Source organism: Grammomys surdaster, unplaced genomic scaffold, assembly GCF_004785775.1.
Source record: "Grammomys surdaster isolate TR1022 unplaced genomic scaffold, NIH_TR_1.0 348, whole genome shotgun sequence".
NCBI lineage: Eukaryota > Metazoa > Chordata > Mammalia > Rodentia > Muridae > Grammomys > Grammomys surdaster.
Window position 1 is genome coordinate 721,587 of NW_021604767.1, and position 7,668 is coordinate 729,254.

Here is a 7,668-nt window from a genome sequence, read left to right on the forward strand (position 1 = left end):
CCCCAACGGGGGCCTCCTCCTCCCACGTGACACCGGAGGGGGGGGGAGCAGCTACTCCTGCAGCCCCGCCCGCAGCCTCGTCCGTGCAGCCATCCCCTTGGCTGGCGTGTTGCGCGGCAAAGCCCACGGCATCTGCGATTTGTCACTCCGTTTGAGCAGGGACCGCCCCGAGCCTTCATTTAGCCGGGGCTGGGGAGTTCTCCAGCCTCACTCGCCTGGCAGGCGGGAGAACGCTCGGGGAGTTGCGGCTGCGGGCACAGGGCTCGCGGCAAGCGGAGTGGAGAGCGGGCATCTCCTGAGCGCCGTCATGGCTGCTTAGGCAGTGCCTGCCAGCGGACCCACCGACGGAGTCGCCTGAGTCCTGCTAGGGTAGGTAAGTAAGTGACAGCCTGGGCGCTGCAGAGACTTGGCATGGTTATGCCGCGGAGGGTTGCCGCGCTCTTCGCGGACCACAGGGTCCCGGGCCCTATGGGCTCCGAGGTGATAAACTCCGACCCTGGGTACGCCAGCTTCAGCCAGCGAAAGGCTCCGGGTCCCTCCAAATGGGCACTCATGCCGCGCTAGCTCGCACCCTTGAGCTATGCGGCACTTAGCCGCGGTCCTTACAACCTGGCGACACGCAAGTCGCTAAAAGGTTTAAAAAAAAAAGTCGGGGAGAGGTGATTTATGTTCCTTTGGAGGAAATACACTTATTGAGATGCTTTAACGATAACTGGGCGCTCTCTCTCGTGCTCTTAAAGCTACTTGAAAATGCTGGACTCCTAAGAATTCCTCGGAGAATTCAGAGCGCAACTTGTGTCCTTTTTTTCCCTCCAGTCTCCACATCAACTTTAAGGTCGCTAGTAAGGATTTGGCTTTTTACCGAAAAAAAAAATGTTGCCCCCAAAATGTTGGGAATCCCCCTCACAACAAATGTGCTAGTTTAATGTTTTAGGAATCTAGTAAAATTAAAAATAGAAATGTCCCAGTGTAGATTTTTCTTCTAGGAATCTTCCGCTAACCCCACCCTACAGGGTAGCTCCTGTTAGCTCTCTGGGTCTTCGCCGTCGTGCTGCTCCCCTGAAGTGCACCCCCCACCACCAACCCTTTCCTTTTCTCTCTGCGTTTTAATCCATAGGTCTGGGTTGGAGTCTGTGCCTGCTTACTTGGCGTGTGGTAAGTGATTAATATTTTAGTGACGTATGAAAAGATAAAATCTGTTGTTTCGCGGTTTTTGCTCTAACACAGTGGGAAATTTTTATGCTAATAAATGAGAATGTTCATTTAAGTCAGAAAATCTGAGTTGACGACATTTGACAAATGCATTTCCCGACCTCACTGTCCCGTTCCTCAAACTAAACGGAGCAGCATTGTTCCAAATGTGAAGCCCGTATTTGGGAGTTGTGAAATCATTTAAGGAGACAGTGATAAGAAATTGAAAACCACAAACAGAGAATTTTAAAATGCCAGAATGTGTCTCGAGTCAGTCAGAGGGTCTTTGTTTTATGATGCCGTCCCCCTCCCCCCCGTTTATACACACGAATGTATGTAATGCTATTCTAAAATGGCTTTCCTTACTATGAGTCCTGGTCAAAAAAGTTGAAAAGCCACTGCCCTAGATAAATTTTCGAGTGCACCAGAGGACAGGTAGAAGAAACCTTACTGTGTAGTACCCACAAAGCTGGCCGACGCCTTCATGTCCGTCTGACTGGGAAACATAAATTATGTACCAGTCATAAAATGGAACACGGCTCAGGAGCAAATAAAGTAGTTTTGTGTTTCCACACAGACTTCTCTCAGTGTTGAGGGAAGAAATAAAAACACATTACTGAATATTGCATGATTTCATCTATGTAAAATTCAAAACCTGGCAAGCAAAGCTATTGTTTAGGGACCCACAGAGATATTAAAAGTCATAAAGGGAAAAATGCAAGTCAATGGTTATCTCCCTGGAGGAGGAGGGGGCAGAAGGTGTGAGTGAACACTAAGAATCCCCGTGATTCTGGAGACTGTCTCATCTCCTGACCACTGGACCTGAGCCATGTCTCAGGATTAATAACTATTAATGGTACATGTAGATCTAAATGTTATTCCCCCCCCCAGTATATTAAAGAAAGGGAAGAAGCCCGAATATGGGGCTTGAAATCTCATATTTTCCATTTCGTCATAAGGATCAGGGAGAGTTACCTAGGTAACATAACAGCATTAACATCTTATTTCATTATTTTTCTGGTGGGTACATTGCTATTCATTAAATCCATCATATGTTCCTATACCGTAAAACAATTTAATATATTTTAAAAGAACTTAAGAAAATTGAAATCATTCAGTGTGCTCTTTTTTAAAAGTAAATTTGATGTTGGTTGGAATTATATTTTATTTATCAATTAAGCTCAAATGAGGCTTTGTTATTAAAAAAAATAAAAACTCAAAAGGTAACAAAGCACACAGATTTTTGTAATCCTCCACTCCGGGTTGTAAAATGCTGGCATGCTGTGTTTATTTCAATTTCAGCTATTCAATGGCTCCAGGCCATATTTCTTGTGTTCCACATGTAACTTTGTATTTTCTTATGTTACACACTTGTACATTACAGACCAGGACATTTCCAGCATTGCAGACGTTTCTCTTGGGAAACATTGTTCTGAATACAGATCATGGTTGAAGTAACTTTGAGATAATAAACAGACATTCATCTTTGGGATGTGTGTCTTGATTTATTTATTTATTTTGTTTACAAAAAAACTTGGCTGTTAATGAAATTTATTCCACAGTGATTTCTAAAGTGTTCATAGTTTATATCTTGTCAGCAGTTCGGGAACGCACATACTCGTGGGTGTAGATGTGTGTTTTGTTTATGTGGTGAAGATAGTACAAGATAAACAGCATTTTATTTCATTTGATTTGATTATGTTTTTACTTGGAAAGGCAGTTGTCCCTGTGCCAGGGACTTGGAGCACCCCCTCTGCCGTGGGTGTTGCTCTGATTTGTGTGGGCTTGCTTCTGGTTGTGTACCCATTTGTCATCTGAAAATGGTACAGTTTTTTTATGCACTGTTACTTTACATGTACTATGCGGTTCTGTTTAAAAATTAAACATGCTTTTATTATAGTATTTTTTTCTTTCACTGTGAGTGTTTGAGAGGTATTCTCTAGCTCCAGTGTGGAAGGAAGGCTTGGCAAGTTCCTCTCTTGTTACTGAATTCTGATTTGCACTGCAGTTAGCCCATGTATCAATAACCCTGGCTTGTTTGCTTTTGAGAGTCACTTCACGGTCTTTATTGTTCCTTGAATGATGATGAAGGACGCTTACTCAAAGGCTTTCTGGGTCAGTAATATGTGTATTGTGTGCATATGTATGGATTGACACTTTTACCTAAGCTTTCTTTTTCAAGTCTGGGAAGTTTTATCCTCAATTTCATTCTCCCTGAGTACCTAGTTTTTTCCCTAGGAACCACCGTTAGATATATTAAAATTTCTCACGTGTTTTTAATCTGACATTTATATTTTTATCCATGTTGAATTCCAGATATTATTTCTTTAGATTCACATTCTAGTCACCAGACTTGCTTCTTTCTCCAAATTGAGCTCCAAGCTACTTGCAAATACGAAATGTGGAAAGGGCAAAAACTAAAGGGTGTGGCCTGATGAAATGTACTCATGTAAATGCCTGTGTGCCTATCCAGATATGTGGTCACAAACCCTTTGCACCCCCGCCCCTTCCCTGGTGACTCTCCTGATTTTAGTCACCAAGAACTTAAAAATGTAATCTTTTTTTTTTTTTGGCTTACATTGTGTCCTGAGAGCCATCCATACTGCACTGTAACTTTGTTTGTTTGTTTGTTACCCCTTTATACATGGGACTGGCAAACGGTGGCCTATTAGCCAATTCCAACCCGTTACATATTTTCATATAGCAATTTTTTTAAAAACTGGAACAGTGTCAAAGCCCATTTCCGTGTTTGTTACTGTGAAGACATCAGACCCATGAAGCCTAAAAAGTTCATTTGCTTCACTTCAACAGTATACATTACAAACCCTTTATCCATTTTATATTTTTTAAATGAACGCTTGAGTTGTTTTCCATATTGGACTATTACAAATTAAATTGCTATAATGTTCTTTCTTTTTTAAAAAATGAATTTACTTTATTTCAATTATGCATATATGTGTATGTTTGCGGGGTTTCACAAAGGTAAGTGCAGGTACCTGTGGAAGCTGGAGATGCTGGCATCGCCTTGGAGCTGGAGGTCCAGTAGGTACTGGGAACTGGGCGGGGCGGGCTGTGAAAGAGCACAGTTTGCTCTTAACTACTGAGGTATATCTCTATCCCCAAATGTTTATGAAATTCATTGGTAGAGATATGTCTCTTAGGTACAGATTGAATGTCCCTAATCTTAAAACCTAGACTTTTTGAATCTTAAAGGCTTTTGGGCACCAATATGCCACAAGTGGAAAATTCCACACCTGGTCTTAAATGATAAGTTTCACTCAAATGCAAGTGAATAAAAATAGTATATAGATATGCCTTCAGGCTATAAGCATCAAGCATATATGACACCTAGCTGGGGGGGGCTATACAACTCAGTACACTCTTACCTAGCACCCCTGAAGCTCAGGGTTCAATACCCAGCACTACAAATAAGGAAGTGCAACACACAAATAAAGTGCAGTTCATGTGTAGACTTTGGTTCCATTCCAAAAATATCCTATATATACTATGACTTTTAAAAATATCACATGACAAGGGACATAAAATCTGCACAGCCCAAGACGTTGAATTCATGGCCTTTGTATAAGTTTGTTACATTATTGTGAGTGTTTATAAAGTATGGCATTTACATTTTTTTTTTTTTTGAGACAGGTCATACTAGGTAGTGCTTGCTGGCCTAAAATTTAGTATGTATTCCAGGCTATCCAGTAACTCCCACCCCTGCCTCTGGGTGCTGGGACGTCACAAATTCTCTGTGAAGAAGTGCCTGTTTACATATTTTGCCAAATTTAAATTTTTGTTCATTTTAATCCCTAATACAGTCTGGATGGGAGACTCAGCAGGTACATGCTTAGAAATTGTTATTTTTTGAGATAAGGTCTCCCTGGGATGCTGCCACCTCCCCATGTAAATCAGGTCGGCCTTGAACTCATGGAGGGCTGCCTGTTTCTGTCTCTAGAGTGCTAAGATTAAAGGTCTGTGCCATCTGGCCTGTCTATAAGTATATGTATTTTACATTCTTTCATATTTCCCCACCCCATCTGTGTATGTGTGCATGCATGTGTGTGTGTGTGTATGTTAAAGCTTGAATCTAGGGCCTAACACAGGATAGGAAATTGTTTTGTCACTGAGTTACACACACAGCCTAATTTAATGGTGCCTTTTGATAAGCAGTATTACTTCTATGAAGTCCAATCTGTCAGGGTGTTTTAAGGGTGGGGAACGGGGCAGTAGTGTTTCTATGAGTCTTGCCCATATATGACTTCACAGTCTTATTTGCCTGTGGCTTCTATGAGAAGGTCTGTACTGTTTTTAGTTCTCACAGCAGACCTGTGATTATTGCTATTTGATCCTGGTGTATGTGTTAGGTCAGGATCAAGATAACTTTTTCCATGTGGGCAAACACCTTCTATCTAAATTAATTGAAAATAATCAATTTTTCATTAAATGATAGAATCTTTGTAGGAAAACAAAAGATCATGTAATTGGGTCTATTTCTGAATTTGTTCTCTTCCACTTAGATTGCCTTTCAATTCCCAAGTATCAAGTTATCTTAACATGGTTTATAGTAGGTTTTTTATTTTTGTTTTTTTCCTTATGCCAGGCATTACGGGGGCCTTGTGCTCACTAGAAAAGCATCTTGCCACTAGGCTACATTTCTAGACTTAAAGACCTTGGCAAGGTCTTGTAGCTTCTCTAATGCCCCCCACCGTGGTGTGTGTGTGTGTGTGTGTTACATATGCAGGTACACTTCCTTATATTGGCAAATATGAAGGCCAGAGGTCAACATGTGTCTCCATCTTGGGGTTTGAGATGGGATCAATGAACCTGGAGCTCACTCCTTTGCTACACTGACTGCCAGTAAGCCCTACCCATTGGCCTGTCTCTCTTTCCACAGTACTGTGGGTGCTGGGAGTCTAAAGTCTGTGTGTTTGCCCAGCAAGCACTTTACCCACTGGGCTGTCTTTCTACCCTTGGATTTTTTTTTATAACTTTCAATGAAATTCTTTGCATTTGTGTATAAATTAGAGTGAGCTTGTGCATGTCAATTTTAAGAGTCTTTCCGAGTTTTATTTATGATTATTGTACTGGCTTTTCAGAGTAATTTTAGGAAATTGTCCATTAATATATCCATTGGCATCATAATGGAAAATTGCTATTTACAAGCATAGCATACCTTTCCATGTTATGAATTCTTTAATTATTTGCATTGTTATTTTGTAGATTACCATGTAGAGGACTTACACACTATTTAGTCTCATTATGTGCATTTTATGCTATTATAATTTTTCTCCCAGTTTTATTTCCCCTTTATCTTGTTCAATATAAAAACAGTGGATCTTTGTGCCTTGATCTTGTATTTTGTTGCCTTACCAAATTCACTCATTATTTGAAAAGTGTATATCTTTGGAAGGATCTCCCAAGTGCACAATTATTCCACATGCAAAAAGAAAAATAATTTTAGAAAGGGTATCTAGCCTTAAAATGTCTGTTAAATGAGTTTGGAGGTTCTTGCCTGTACAGTAAGGCAAGGAAAAGGAGACAGATTAGAAAAGTAAATTTAAATCTTAAATTAAAAAAATTATAGAATTATATAACGTTATAAAATTTTTACATTTGCCGAGATAGTAGAGTATTCCTATATACCTTCCACCCACTTCCCTGTGTTAACGTCTTATAGAACCATTATACATTTACAAAGATAAGTTAACATTAGCATAATACTTTAAGCCAGTGATTCTCAACCTTCCTGATGCTGTGACCCTTTAAGACAGTTCATGTAGTGTAAGTCCTCTACATACATACCATAAAATTATTCCATTTTCACTTCACAACTGTAATTTAGCTACTGTTATAAATACTTCTTAATTTAGATTTGCATACTTTCACAGTTATGTAGATGGTCTAGATTTGGGTGTCCAATATCACAAGGTATTTACATTTCCAATTTGTATCTTATCTGGGGTCACACGGTATCCACATCAACTAGTGATGTTTACCCAACCATGGAGTTGTTGGGTTACACAGAAAACGTGGTTTCTTTTATGTTTCTCATCATCACATCACATTTTCCTGTTATCCACTCTTGTTGTTAGTTAGAAGAAAGTCCAAATTCAAGAGATGGAAAGAATTTAAAAATTGTATGGATATATGTTAAAGCCACCATAGTAATTAATATTTTGAGGGAAGTATTTCAAGGTGCTACATTCTGATGCTTTGATAATGCTGTGAGCTCATAAATATGTTCCTTCTCCCACGTTAGAACTGACTGTTTTTCAAGTCCTGATTTTGTTCACTTGAGACAGGGATTAGAAGCCAGTATCTAGGTACTAGGAATCCTCCTGTCAGCTACCTCTCACTGTTTTTAGACCTGCCCAGTGGTGATTCTATAGATGTGATTCCATAGATGTGATTCTATAGATGTGATTCCATAGATGTGATTCTATAGATGAGATTCTATAGATGTGATTCTATAGA

General features: G+C 40.0%; 1 protein-coding gene across 2 annotated transcripts in view; it reads left to right on the forward strand.

Annotated features, from left to right (window-relative positions):
• Positions 1 to 287: 287 nt before the first annotated feature.
• Positions 288 to 7,668, forward strand: part of Plagl1 (PLAG1 like zinc finger 1) — a 38,355-nt gene continuing 30,974 nt past the window's right edge. The window contains exons 1-2 of one of the 2 annotated variants that reach the window (XM_028779232.1): positions 288 to 369; positions 1,118 to 1,155. The gene's annotated coding sequence lies outside the window, so the exon portion shown is untranslated. Of the gene's footprint in view, positions 374 to 1,117; positions 1,156 to 7,668 lie in introns of both variants that reach the window. The other variant, XM_028779231.1, reaches the window with a different exon arrangement.